Genomic DNA, 15,244 nt, shown 5'->3' on the forward strand with positions numbered 1-15,244 from the left:
GTTCATTGACTTGTTATAATTTTCTTCAGATTTGGTCTGAACTTACATATGAGCAATTTGTGGTTTGTCCCACAATGCCCCTTTGGCCTTGTTTTGGCTGATGATATTGAGCTTTTTCACTGTTTCTTCCCACAGATGTAGTCTATTTGATTCTTGTGTATTCCATCTGGTGAGGTCCATGTGTGTAGTCACCTTTTTTTTGTGTGTGGGTGTGTGCTTTTGTAGTCACCTTTTATGTTGTTTATAAAAGGTATTTGCAATAAACACATCATGAATCTTGCAAAATTCTATTTCTAGCAACTTTTTTTTTAATCACTAAGGTCATATTTTCTAACTAGTGATCCTTCCACTTTGTTTTCAACCTTCAAATTCCAGTAAATAATAATATCACACACAAGTAAAATTGCACTGAAGATAATTACAAAACGGCTTCAACAGTACGTCTACAGAGAAGTGCCAGAAATTCAAACTGGATTCAGAACAGAATGTGGAACTAGAGATATCATTGCTAATGTCTGGATTGCATGTTTGATCAAATTCAGACTGAAGAAGTTTTCAAATTCTTAATTTCATCATCACTCCTTTTAATGTTTAGTGCATAAATTTAAACAGTTGTGGTTTTAACTGGTCTTCCTTGCTGGCATATGTACATTGTCCTATCACAGACAGCATTGTTCTTCAGGATAAATATTGAATGCTTTTTTTGATGATGAATGCAACCCCATTACTCTTGACACTGTAATTACCAGCACAGTAAATCATATGATGGTCAGATTCAAAATAGTCAATACCAGTCCATTTCAGCTCATTAATGCTTAAGATTTTGATCCTTATGAGTTCTATTTCACTTTTGACAACTTCCAGTTTTCCTAGATCCATACTTGATGTTGGCATACATGATGCTAGCAACTAATAGAGCTGGCCACTGGCTCAAATATTCATTTAATTATAGCATGTTATATTTTCAGCTGTTTCCCTCATTTTGGATTGTGTCCCATTAGCAAATGATAGTCCTGGAAGCAGAGAATACCAAAAAGATGTTTACTTGTGCTTTATTGGCTGTGTAAAGACTTTTGACTGTGTAACTCATGACAAACAATGGATAACATTGCGGAGACTGTGTATTCTAGAATTGTGTTCATGAGCAACCTGTACACGGAATTTGATGCAGCCATTGGATACTGAATGGTTTAGAATCAAGAAAGGTGTGCTTTAGGGTGTATCTGTTTACCACACATGTTCAATATTCATGCTGATAACATAACGTGAGAGGCTGGATTATATGCAGAAGAACATGGCATCAGGATTGGAGGAAGACTCACTAACAACCTGTGATATGCAGATGATACAACTTTGCTTGCTGAATGTGAAGAGGTCTTAAAATATTCACCGATGAAGATCAAAGAACAGAGTCTTCCATATGGGTTATTGTCTTAGACTGGGTTCTTCAAGCGTGACAAATCCAATGAGACATATATATGTATGTATAAAGGGAATGGAAGTGTATATCAAGGACATGGTCACAGTGTTGTAGAAGAGGGAGAATCCCATGTCCTGGTCAGATGAACCAAAACTGGAAGGTCAGATGCCAAGCCATTTCCTTGATATAAACTTCCCTTTATATATACATATATATGTTTCATTGCTTTTGTTTCTCTGGAGGACCCAGTCTAAGAAAATGTGCAATCTATATGGACAGTTCTGTTTTTTGACCAGGCAAGCAGGTAAGTCCAGCAGGTAAGAAGGCAGGCTACTGATGGCTCCCAGAATTGGCTATTGATCGGGTAGGCCACTGGCTCTAGTTCACAGAAGTGGAAGTTGGTAGACAAGCCAGATGCAAGATCCAGACCCATCAGAAAGTAAACAAGTTTTGCCTGAGTGTCTAATATGTTGGACTTCCTTTCAATTGATTGGCTGCTTACTTGTTGTGAGGTGCTGTACCGTTGTTTCCAACCCATAGTGACCCTGTGTAAAACAGAATGAAACACAGCCTGGTCCTGTGCCCTTCTCACAATTGCTGCTATGTTTGAGCCCATTGCTGCTGCCACTGTGCCAATCCATCTCGTTGGGGTCTCTCCATCTTTTTGTCTGATCCTGCACTTTAGCAAGCATGATGTCCTTCTCCAGGGACTGGTCCTTCCTGATAATATGTCTGAAATATAAGAGATAAAGTCTGGTCATTTTTGCTTCTAAGGAACATTTTGGTTGTACTTCTTCCAATATAGATTTGCACATTTTTATGGCAGTCTGCATTACCTTTAATTTTTTCCCTCTAAAACCACAATGCAGATGCATCAATTTTTCTACAGTCTTCATTATTTACTGTCCAACTTTCACATGTATTTGAGGCTATTGAAAATATCATGCCTTAGGACAGACACACTTTAGTCCTCAAACTGATAGCTCTACTCTTCAACACTTTAAAGAGGTCTTGTGCAACAGATTTGCCTAATGCAATACGTCATTTGATTTCTTGATGGCTGCTTCCACAACGGTTGATGGTGGATCCAAGCAAAACAAAGTCTTTGACAGTTTTAATCTTATCTCCACTTACCTTGATGTTATTTATTGGTCCAGTTGTGTGGACTTTTGTTTTATTTACATTGAGGTGAAATTTATACTAAGGCTATAGTCTTTGATCTTCATCCCTAAGTATTTTAAGTCCTCTTTGCTTTCGGTAAGCAAGGTTGTGTCATCTGCATATCACAGGTTGTTAATGAGTCTTCCTCCACTTCTGATGCCACCTTCTTCTTCATATAATCCAGCATCTTAGATTATTTACTCAGCATACAGATTGAATAAGTATGGTGACAGAGTACAACCCTGGCGCACACCTATCGTTATTTTAAACTGTTTGATCTCCCCATGTTCTGTTCAAATGACTACTTCTTGGTCTTTGTACAGGTTCCAGGTGAGCACAATTAAGTGTTATGGAATATCCATTCTTCATAATGTTATTCATAGCTTGTCATGATTCACACAATCGAAAGATTTTGCATAATCATTAAAGCACAGGTAATCGTCTTTCTGGTATTATCTGCTTTCAGCCAAGATGCACCTGGCATCAGCAATGCTATCCCTCATTCCATATCCTTGTCTGAATATGGCCTGAACCTCTGACAGTTCCCTGTCAACATATTGCTGCTGTAGTTTTTAAATTATCTTTAGCGAAATTTCAAGACCTTGATTGTCTTTACCTGCCACAGGGGCTATTCTGTGGTACCATCAGCCAGCATTCTGGTAGGAGGTTGACTGCATCAGCTGACTTCCATCATAGAAAGGACGGTGTATCATGTTAGGCACATGTATGACTTTATAAGTCTTTTATTTAGAAATTATATATACAAGGAGATATGTACAGGTGCCAAGTTGACAAGTGGTGGACTATGATACTTAAAGATTTGTGCCAAGTTGACTAGGTGAGGAGTTTCAGGTGGCAGTTGAGATGTTGTTATCCCATAACGAGATCTAATATGAGGTTTGCTATGGGCAGCTGTCACCACTCACCTGTCGGTCTCTGAGGTCAGAATTCCAACATTGGTGCCATCTTAAAGGGGCAGAAACTTTATGTGTTTATTGCTGACAGTCTTAAGTGGGCCGACATGGGCGTGATAAAGATTGCATGCTTCATTTTTATTTCAAGATTTATGACACCTTAGGGATTAAATCACACCCCCAAGTCCCTGTTAAGCATGTCAGACTTTATGGTTTTTAGACATGTCCTCTAAAGTGCAGTGTTTACTCTATCCCATAAATAAGTACACTGAGCGGCCCTCTAAAATGCTGTCATGCAACTGCAGACAGATGACATTGTGAGGGAGTCTGTGAGTAGCTAGGAGAATTCAGCTCTTTCAGGTGTCTTGTGAGATAGAATCGGGGCCGAGGGTCATGATCCCATTTTACACAAGCGTTGCTGGGATACTCTGTTAGAGCAGTCACATCCTCATGAGAAATGCAGTTAGACTGGTCCCCGTCCCTCCTGGAACACAAATGACAGCCACCACTCACTGCACACCTGACTGCCTAGAAGCCTTAGTGTCTTTGGACTCTCCCAAAGCAAGGGCAGCCAGGAATCTGTCACATTCGTTTTCTTCTAACACCCCAAACACTGAAAAGACGATGTAATCAAAGACCAAGAGCATTGTAATACTTCCCTGGAGCGTGTTGGCTGTGAACGTAGCTTCCTTGGTGGTTTGCTGGCTGATTCCAGCAGGGTGGGGGGCAGGAAAGGCGGCGGTGTGAGTCTGTTTTCTGTAAGGTGGACCAGAAATTTCAGACTATTTACACAAGATAAAGATCTCTGAAGGTGTTTTCAACAGGACGGACTCCAGTGTCCTGGAGACATTCCTTTAGCCCTTTAGCGGCAGAGGAAGGAGGGTGTTTATACAGAGGACACGCCCATTCCTAACTTAAATTCTTGTGCTCATTCCTAAGGCTGGACAATGGCGACAAAAGCCCACGGCCATGGAGTCGATTCTGACTCCTGGCCACCCTGTGTAGGGTCTGATGGCATCAAACAGCCTCATCCTTCTCCCGTGGAGTAGCTAGCCTCATGTGTGCAAAGCAGAACCTGTGCTTAATAGAGTTTTCAAGGCTGTGACCTTTCATCAACAGATCACCAGGCCTTTTCTTCCACTGTGCCTCGGGGTGGGTTTGAAACACCTACTTAGTAGCTAAGAGTGGAACTGTTTGTGCTCCTTGGGACCTTTCCAGGATCAGCTGGGCACATAGGCAACTTCCTGGACTGTGTCTGCCTGCTTCTCCACCATCAACTCTCCAACTCCATAGTTGCCTCAGCCCCTGCAAGCCAGGAAGACACAGGGCTTTCTGCTTCTTCCACCTCTTTGTGCCCAGGAGCACACCTGGCAAGAAGCCCTTTCCTGTGCCCCTCACTTCTTCCTGCCTCTTCTTCAAATCCTAGCACCAATCATCATCTTCCATGAATCAATCTACTGTTACTCTCTCTCCTCCTGATGAGGAGAGTGTTCCCTGTAGGCCTCTTCTACTCTGTGTGAACCATGTACTCCAGTGACAGCGATCTCATTTAAGTAATTGTCACCAATACTGGGCCAGGGCCAAGGCTGATGGATCCATCTGCCCAGCCCCCTGACTTTGTAACTCAAGACCATTTATGAAATCTCTGTACCTCTGTAAAATGGGGCAGTATGGTGATTAAAAAGAGCAAAAATGTTACTTTGAGGACTACAGTCCTCTTGATCCAAGCCATGATATTTTCAATCACCTCTGTGCATACGAAGCTGGACAATACATAAGCAAGAACCAAGAACTAATGCATTTGAGTTATAGTGTTGGAGAAGAAGAATGAACAATCTGTTGGAAGCCAAACACAATACAGTCAAAATGTTCTTGTTTTTCTGAGTTCGTCTAAAGTTTTATGTGTTCTTCTTGTTTCATCTTCAACTCTCAATGTTTCTTTCAAGTCGTTGAATATACCTAAATATGATTCTTCTGAATTCTTTATTAGAGAGTTCCTATACCTTTTCCTCTTCAGCAATGTTTATTGGGCTCTGAATCAACGTCCCTTGTTTGAGCCTCTCTGTCTTATTTCCTCATGTGAACTGAAATGGTCTGTTGTCTCTGAGACATTGTAGTGTCATTGTATTTGTGTTTAATTGATGATTGTATGTTGGTGTGTTCTTGGGCTCTCATCACCTGCCTTCCACTGGGTGTGATAGAGAATGGAAGTGCAGATACAGTTCTCTGCTCACTGTTCGTGTCACATAGTTCAGAGTGGGGATGTCTGATGTTGGGTGCTGTCTATTGCAGCTCAGGCAGTACAGTGACTGATAGTGGCTCTTGCTCAGTGGGTGGGTCTGCAGAGAATATGATTGTGGCTGCTTATGGGGTCACAGTTATTGTCCCCTGCCAGGTGGGGCAAGTAGCAAACAAACACACAAGAGAAGAGAAGAAAAAAACCCAATAATAGTATAAAAGGAAGGGAGAAATAATACAAGAGGGAAAAAAAAATAGCAGAAAGAACATGATAACTAAAAAAGAAGAAAAGGGAAGGAAAATAAAATAGGGGAAGCAAACAATGAGAGGAAATAAACAGAAAGAAAAACACGATAAATAAAACTAGGGAGACATGACCCAATAGAATGAAGAAATCATCAGACATTAGTATCTTATGTAAGTAAAATGTTGCTAAAGATAATTTAAAAATGGCTGCAAATATACATTGACTGTAAAAGGTTCCCACTGGATTCAGACAAGAACGTGGAACTAGGGATAGCTTTGCTGATGTCACATGAATCTCGGCTGAAAGATGTTCACCTGTGCTTTTTGTATATGCAAAGGTTTTTTATTGTGTGGATCATGACAAGCTATGGCCAACATGGTGGAGAATAAGTATTCTGGAACACTTAATTGTGTTCATGAGGAACCTGTGCATAGACCAAGAGGCAGTTCAAACAGAACAATGGAAAACCAAGTGGTTTGAAATAGGAAAGGTGTGAACCAGGGCTGTATTCTTTCACCATACTTATTCAAACTGTATGCTGAGCACATAATCTGAGAAACTTAGATTCTATGAAGAAAAACATGGCATCAGAATCAGAGGAAGACTCATTAACAACCTGAGGTATGCAGATGATACAACCTTGCTTGCTGAAAGTGAAGAGGACTTAAAATGCTTAGCGATGAAGATCAAAGAGCACAGCCTTCTGTATGGATTGCATCCCACTGGAAAGAAAACAAAAGTCCTCACCATTGGACCAATAAGGAACATCATGATCAATGGAGAAAAGACTGAAGGATCCAGAATCAGTGGTCATGGAAGCAGCCGTCAGCAGATGAAACTTGCATGTGTCAACTGCTAACCTGTCAGCCAGCAGCAGTATTTAACCCTTTGTGCTACCAGAGACTCCTTTTTATAAGGCTAAGCCTTGATTATTATTCAGATCCCTGAGCTAAGCAAAAGAACCCTCGTGGTGCAGTGGCTTCAGCGTTGGCCTACTAGCCAGAAGGTCACGGGTTCAAACCCATCAACTGCTCAGTAGAGAAAGATTAGGGTATCTACTCCTATTAAAGGACCCAGTGTGGCACTATAGGATAATCATTGGACTGAGAATCACCAGGGTGGTGGTTCAAATCTACCAGCTGCTCCTTAGAAACCTTCTGCAGTGTTGCTATGAATCAGGATTGACTCAACGGTACTTCATCATCATAAAGGTTCAAGTCTGAGAGACCCTACGGAGCACTTCTCCTCTGTCTGGAATCTACTCAGTTATAGGGGACTGGGTCTGAGTGGTGTCAATGTCTGTGCTTGACTTAACCAAAGGGTTGTCATCTCAGGCTTATACAGCAGCACCACAGAAGAAAGTTCTGGCAATCAACCTCTGTAAAACTTACAGTAAGGAATCCCCAAGCAGCAGCTCTGCTCTGCACACGTGGGGTCGTCAGGAGTCAGAATCCAATCGATGGGATGGGTTTGCTTTCTGGTTTATTGTTGTTATTCCTATTGTAATTGTTTATTGGGTGTTTTCTGATGCAGATAACAAAAACTGACCTAAAATGGGTAAATCCAAAGACCATTTATTATCTATACTACAGGAAGTCTAGCTTCATTTTAGTTTTTGTTGTCCTTGGGGTTGGAAGGTGGCTACCCACAACAACTGGAGTGACAGAGCTTGAGTGAGAGACATACATACCGTCAGACACACAGAGCGAGACAAAGGCTCACAGAAAGAGAAACAGAACAAGAGAGTAACAGAGGGAGGGAGACAGAGACAGACAGACAGATGGAGACAGAGAGAGGGAGATGGACAGAGATTAGCTCACTGTCAATCTCAAGAGCCAAATAACAAATAACCAATGGGTTCCTTTCTCTGAGATACCCTAGATTCAGGGGAAGATTGATGCCATGTCACAAGAAGACCCTCTGTGAACACAGCCCACAGATGCTGAAAGGAGACTGCAGAGCGAGAAAGCCTTTCCCAAGATCCACACTCCAAATTCAGACTTGTAGCCCCCTAAACAGTGAGGGGACGGATGTCTGTTTGTTAACCCCCCCACCTGTACTTCTGTTACAGTGGCCTAGAGGACTAAGAGTCTGTTATCAGCACTCAAAGATGTCTACAAGAACAACAGACTTCAGCTGGAAGAACTCACAAAATATACGAAAGGCAAAACAGCTCTGAGATAGTAAAACAAACAAACAGATATAGATCAGTCTTTTATTGTGATGCCCAACATTAAAGAAAGCATTTAGGACCAAAGTTATGCTCTGAAAGACACTCAAGGTATTAAAATTCATACTTGTCAAAGAATCGAGGCACTTAGCGTTCAACTACACCCTGTGAGACAGTAAGGCAGCAGACATAGTTGTAAACACTCTACATGCTCATTCATTCTTTAAATTGGATGAGGGCAGAGACATTGAGCATATTGAAAAGCATTGGATAATTTATGATAAAATACATTAAACAGGTGCAGAGCCAACTAAGACTGCAGTGGAAGCTACAGTCAGATACGATTTCATACCTTAAATACTGCATGTTTGTTGTTGTTGTTGTTGTTGTTGTTAGGTGCCATTGAGCCCGTACCAACTCCTAAGGACCATATGCACTACAGAATGAAACACTGCCTTGTCCTGGGCCAGCCTCACAACTGTAACTACATTTGAGCCCTTTGCTGTTACCACTTCATGGTATCGAACCTCAGTGTGAATCAGCAGACTTGTGAACCTGGGATTGTTAACTGATTAGGAGAAAGCTAGGGAAATGCAGGTTCAGTAACACAATCACAGAAATGGTCATGTGGCTTTATCCTGAAGCTGAAGTCTCCAAACTCTCAGCTTTTTCTGAAGAGCCACGTTACTGAATGGCAAGGAAATGCCCTTCTCTCTTGAAATAGACATAGCTAGACCCGGTTGTCTCATGCTTAGAGCTCCCCAGACATTGTGTAAAATGCCTTCGACATAGAAATTGAAATAGTTTTGGCTGGCAGGGTGGCGTAGGGTGTTTTGGAGGCAGTTAATTTTTCAGCAGTTAATGTGGTAGCAGGAAGAAGCTGAGTACAGAGGAACAGAACAGCACAGGAGAAGGGACTGTGTGGGACATGCAGTGAAGACTGAGGATAAGCCATCCAGCATGTCTATGACAGGGAATAAACAGACTCTTTGGATGACTTCAGTTTCCAAAGCATGAGAAGACTCCACCTCTTGAATGCTTTGACCAGGTGTACACACAGTGTTACACAGTATTTGTAGGAACAAATACTAGCTTGTCAGAACATCGTTTGCCAGCTTCATGTTTTAAACGACACTCTTTCTGAAATTAAATGTACAGATCCATCTAAATGCAAAATGCCTTCAATAATATTCCCATTTCTAGTCATGAAGTATGGAGCTCATGAATTTCAGTGAGGAAATGGGATTAAGAAGCCTTTCTCTCTTTTTGTAAGTCTAATAAGTTTGGTCTAATTGCCAGAACATAACCGTGACGTTCAGAGATTTTTCAATGAGATTTTCTTTCATAACTTCTATTTCTCATTGTTTTCCAAATGCACCATTTGGCATTTAAAATGTGAACATAACATTTGAAATTAAATGCAAAGCAGGATTCATTTTATTGCCATAGCCTGTTAAAATGGCATAACTTAAGATATAATTTGTCTATGCTTTTCTGTTATTCCTGTCAATTTCACAGTGAACATCACAAGAAAAAGCGATGAACCAAAAGAATGCCAACCAGCTAGACTAAACCCCCTGAGAGACAGAAGAGAGGAAAATGGGTGGAATGAGAGAAAAACAGCCATCCCAAATTGGGCAATGGGATGATGACATCCAACATAATGTTTGTCAAAAAACTGAATAAACTTTAAAATGCTTTGCAAATAGAGTTTGCTGGGAGTCACACAACACATGTGCACACACACATATAGGAAAGAATGCTAATTTCATGGATCTACAATGAATTCTAACAAATTCCCTTTAATGTAGCTAGAGTTCCATCATGTCAGAATTGATGTCTTGAACAATTTATTTCAAGGATTAGTTCCTCCAGGCTGTATATTATAAGAGACAGCCTGATGATCCAATATTTTAAATACCTGAAAACATTGATGTGTTTCATCCCCAAAGCTGAGGGGGTGGTCCTGACACCAAGCACAAGTGTATTGGAGAGGAAAGCCCAGACCCCCATATTTATAGAAAATGGCATCAAAGGCATCCTAGCGGTTCAGTGGGTATGTGTTGGATCCTAAATAAAGGTGGGTGGTTTGAACTCACCAGCCACTCACTCCGAGGGACAGAGATGACGCAGTCAACGTCCGTAAAGATTTACAGCCTTAGAAATACTGTGGAACAGTTTTATCCAGTCCAATCACGTGGCTAGGAGTCAGAATCTAAATCTGACAAGGAAAGGAGAAATGAACAAAGCTAGAACCATTATTGCAGCTGGTTACTCAATGCTTTCTAGGCAGTAGGAACTTTGACCCATGCCATTTCAACAAATCCTTATCACAATAATGAAGTGCAGGCATTAGAACCCAGCTTTTTGTTTTGTTTTGTTTTGTTTTAAATCAACATTATTAAGGTATAACATGCACACAATAAGATGCACCCATCTTAGACCTGCAGTTTCATGCATTTTGAGAAATATGTGCACAATGTGACCACCGTCACAATTGAGATGGAGAATATTTCCCCTGGGATTCTTCATGGTCAGCCCATAGCCCTCACCCTCAGACCCAGGAAGTCATGATTTCTACCATCCTTGGTTAGAACTTGCCTTCCTAGAATTTCTTCTAAATAGAATCACACGAGTTGTGTAGCCCAGTCCTTCGTGCCCAGTGTCTTTGAGTCATCACTAATACTTGGAACTGTAACTAGGCTGTTTTCTGTAGCCAGAGAGCTTTTATTTTAAAAATTGAGTAGTATTGCAGTTTTTAAATTTTTATGAAAGGGCTTCAAAAAGTTCATGGAAAATAGAGTTCAAAGCTAGTGGATGTAATTGGAATCAATTAGTCCAATGGGCTAATGGAACATGTGAACATTCATCTCCACGACTCTGAGACCAGAAGAGATTGATGTTACCTGGCTTCCACTACCAACTGCTCTGAAAGGGATCACATTAGTGGGTCCCAGAGAAAGTGGAGGAAAATGTGGAGCAAACCTCAAAATTATGAAGAAAAAAACAAACAAAATAAGATCAAGTTTATTGGTCAGAAAGAGACTGGAGGAACCTGAGGTGTGGCCCTTGGTCAGCCTTCAGATCTGGAAAGGAACTCACCCTCGTGGTCCAATTTTCAGCCAAGCCGTAGGCAGGTTTATGGGGGGCAGTGGACAACAACTCTAGGAAGGTCTATCGTTCAAAATGAAAAGAGCCCCATTTTCCTAAGGACAAAGCTGAGAAGGGATAGAAAAGTGGGTGGAATGCAAATAGGAACCACGGGGGGAAGTGGGGTAACTGATGCTGCTTGGACAGGATTGTAATAATTGAGATGAAGCAAAGTGCATGATTTGTTGAATGTAGACCAGGTGATGTAGTCTGTAAACATTCACTCAATTCACAATAAAATGTTTAAAAAAAAAAAAGATGTTTTTAGAAATAGCTTCATACATCTCAGTTTGTTTATACATTCACTTCCTGATGGGCCATTAGGTTGGTCCCAGTGAATGAAATATGGGTGTTTGTAGACATAGTTTTACATGGGCATATCCTTTTATTTCTGCAAAACAAAAGTCTAAGAATATGATGACTGAGGCGATGTGAAGTCCATTTTTAATGGAAGGAACTATCAAGTTCTTTCACAAAGTGGTTGTGCCAGTTTGCGTTCCTGCCAGGAATGAATGAAAGTCTGATTGCTCTATAATGTCGCCAATAGTTTTGATGACCAGTCTTTTAAATTCTAGCCACTATCATCAGTATGAAGTGGCATCTCATTCTGCTTTTTATTTGCAGTTTCCTCATAAATAATGATGTTGCTACTGCTTCATGTGTTCACATGTCTTCTTTTGTGTCTAAATCTTTCCCCTCTTTTTGTTGGGTGGTTTGTCTTCTGGCTCAAGTCATATGATTTCTTTACTCTGGAGACACCCTTCATTCTGATTTCATATAAGACAGAGGTGAAGCAGTTCAAAGTAAGGAGCAAGCAGCTAGAAAATGTTTACATAGAGGGATGTTATTATTTCAGAGAGAGAGGATTATTTCAAAATACAAGTGGATTAGCATGAAGTGATGTATAACTGTGGTTTTCTGAGACAGTGCTATTGTGGGAAAAACATTGGATTGAAGACCAGGAATCCAGAATAAAATTTTAAGAGAAATCAGTAAGAAGTGGCAACGGGTATTTAGGGAAAGTGAAGAAAAGATTGGAGATCAATTAATCTGGAATTGAATCTAGGCCTTGATTTTGTTTGAGCAAATGTATTCTCTGTGTCTCAGTGTGTTTCTTTGTCAAATGAGAAAGGGTCTTTTGAGTTATGAAGCAGTAAGCAATAATGTGAACCAACTGTTAAGCACATAAATCCTACCAATCCTATTGTGAGTGAGTTGGTTCTGATTCATGGTGACCAGGTGGGATAGAGAGGAACTGCCCCTAGAGTTTCCAAGCTTCCCATGTAACAACCATTGGGAGGATGATGCAGGACTGGGCAGTGTTTTATTCTGTTGTGCATAGATAGGGTCGCGATGAGTTGGAACCTACACGATAGCATCTATTAGCAACAACAATCTTTTACAGAAGCACACTGTAACATCCTTCTTCCCCAGAGCATCTTGTGAGTTCGAACCACTGACATTTTGGTTAGCAGCCAAACACTTTAACCCCTGTGCCACCCAAGTGGTAGCTGCGATTACTTTTGTGCTAATAAACTCTGGTTGGACCTTGGGCAGGTCATTTTACTGTTGGGAAGGTTTGTTTCCTCACATGATAATGAGACATGAGCTAACTGAAGATCAAGGTCTGCTCCCCTCTAGAAGTGCATCTTCCTCCAGCTGGAATTGATTGAGAAGGAGAAAAGCAGGACAGTAGATGTTGTTCAGTCACATGAGCTCCAGTTTCCCGTGGACAATGGATTCAGCACATGGGAGTGACTCATGATTCAAGATTCTCACTCAAAATGCAGTTTCACTTACTATGGTTTTACTTGTCTAAGATACTTAATATATTCATATATTCAGTTAATATTTTATATATGCAATAAGCAGAAATAATCCAATTATGTTTTCCCCCATAAAAACCAAGAAAGAATTCAACTATGTCTCATCCACAGATGCCCATCTTGCTGTCGTTAAACTGTTTCCCCCAGTCCTCCTTCTGCACTCACAAGCGGTGTTCTCTCCTATTGTTCACTTACTGTTGGTTGCCATGCATGCTTTGTGCTTTGCACATTAGTAACTACTAAACCAGAGAAGTGAAAAATTAACGACAACTTTTCTTATGAGAAATTATGAACCCTAAAATAAACAAAGACCAAAACAGCTAGAAAAAAATCCAATTTAGTTATTAAACCCTAAGCATTTTAATGAATCAAAAGAAGAAATATACAAAATCACTATTTGGGTCAGTCAAACATAATTATGACTTGCTTTTAGCGTTTGGATACATATATCTGCATTAGTTAGAGTCTAAGGCAGTTAAAGAGTGATAGAAACTTGCTTTAGATTCATGATGAAGAAACTAATGTGTTACCAAACCTGGTGTCAGCCCCTGGACTCCACTTTATAGTGACCTTGCAGTTCAAACGGCTTTGCAGTCTGACACATTAACCCACAGCACCACACCAGGACTCCATTAATACTCCATTGTTGTTGTTGTTGTTGTGGAGTGCCGTTGAGTTGATTCTGACCCATAGCGACCCTGTATAGGATTTCCGAGGAGCAGCTGGTGAGCTTGAACCGCCAACCTTGCACTTCAAATGGCTTTACAGTCCGGTGCATTAACCCACAGAGCCACACCAGAACTTCAATATATACACAGATGCTCTCAATTTCTCAAGCCTACCTGAAAGGTAGTTAGAAGGAATGTGTTTAGTTCACGGAAGTAACAAACATATCACCCAGAAAAGGAATACAATGATGCTAGGATTGTGGTGCATTGACTGCGGCAGGTTTTCACTCTTCAGACCACATAGTTTGTTTTTCCTGCTAGATTTAATTAATAATGTAGAAAACCACTTTCTTTCTCTTGTTGGGCCTGATTTTCAGTGGGGTCCATGAGTATAGGGCTCACAGCTCTGTATTATGGACCAATTCCATAGAACACACTCTTCTGTCAGTTTGTGGCATTGTGATGGCTTGCATGTTGCGGTGATGTTGGAAGGTAGGCCACCAGTGTTTTAAATGCTGTCAGAGTCACCCATGTCAGAGTCAGCTGAGCGTCCAGACTAACACAGATGCAGAAGCAGGAGACGCACTTAGAATGTGACTAGGGAAGAACTGTCTCCTCAAAGTAGAGTTGACCGTGATGACATGAATGGAGAAAATAAAATGAAGAGAAAAAGCTGTAGACATCCATTAATAATTGGAACATGGAATGCATAAATTATGAATCTAGGAAATGTGAAAGTTCCCAAAAAATGAAATGGAACACATGGACATTAACATACTAGCATTAATGAGCTGAAATGGACTGCTAGTGGCCATTTTGAATCTGACAACCACATGATTTACTATGTGGGAAACAACAAATTGCAAAGGAATGGCATCACACTCATCAACAAAAAAGAACATTTCAAGATCTACCTTGAAGTATACTGCTGTCTGTAATAGGATAATAGCCATACAGCTACAAGGTCGCGCTAATAGAGGGGGCGGCGGCTGAACAATGTGAGACAACTGCGCAGACCTGATGGAGATGTTAAATGAAACCCAGACCACGGAGCGGCGGGGTGAGAGGTGTCTGGAGACCAGGTCGATGGGGAGACACTGCCTAGCAGGAAGAGACTGCAGGGGCCAGCCAGGCTGTCCTACTTAGCACGGACGCAAGGGCGCCTTCCCAGCCTAGCCGTTGGATCGTGGCTTTGAGGTGGGGTCGACCAACTTAGAGACACACAAGCGCAGCCCAAAGAGTCTCATTACAACCTCTTGACTGAGGTGACATCCGAGGACCGAAATCCCACCTTTGAGCCGGACTTAAGAGCCATAGCGCAAGGAGATTACTGACTCTGTGGTCCAGTGTTTATCCTACAGCACCACACCAGGAGTCCTCTTTAAGTCAGAGCTATTGTTGTTGTGGAGTGCCGTTGAGTTGATTCTGACCCATAGCGACCCTGTATAGG

This window comes from Chrysochloris asiatica, unplaced genomic scaffold (genome assembly GCF_000296735.1).
Source record: "Chrysochloris asiatica unplaced genomic scaffold, ChrAsi1.0 scaffold00162, whole genome shotgun sequence".
Lineage (NCBI taxonomy): Eukaryota > Metazoa > Chordata > Mammalia > Afrosoricida > Chrysochloridae > Chrysochloris > Chrysochloris asiatica.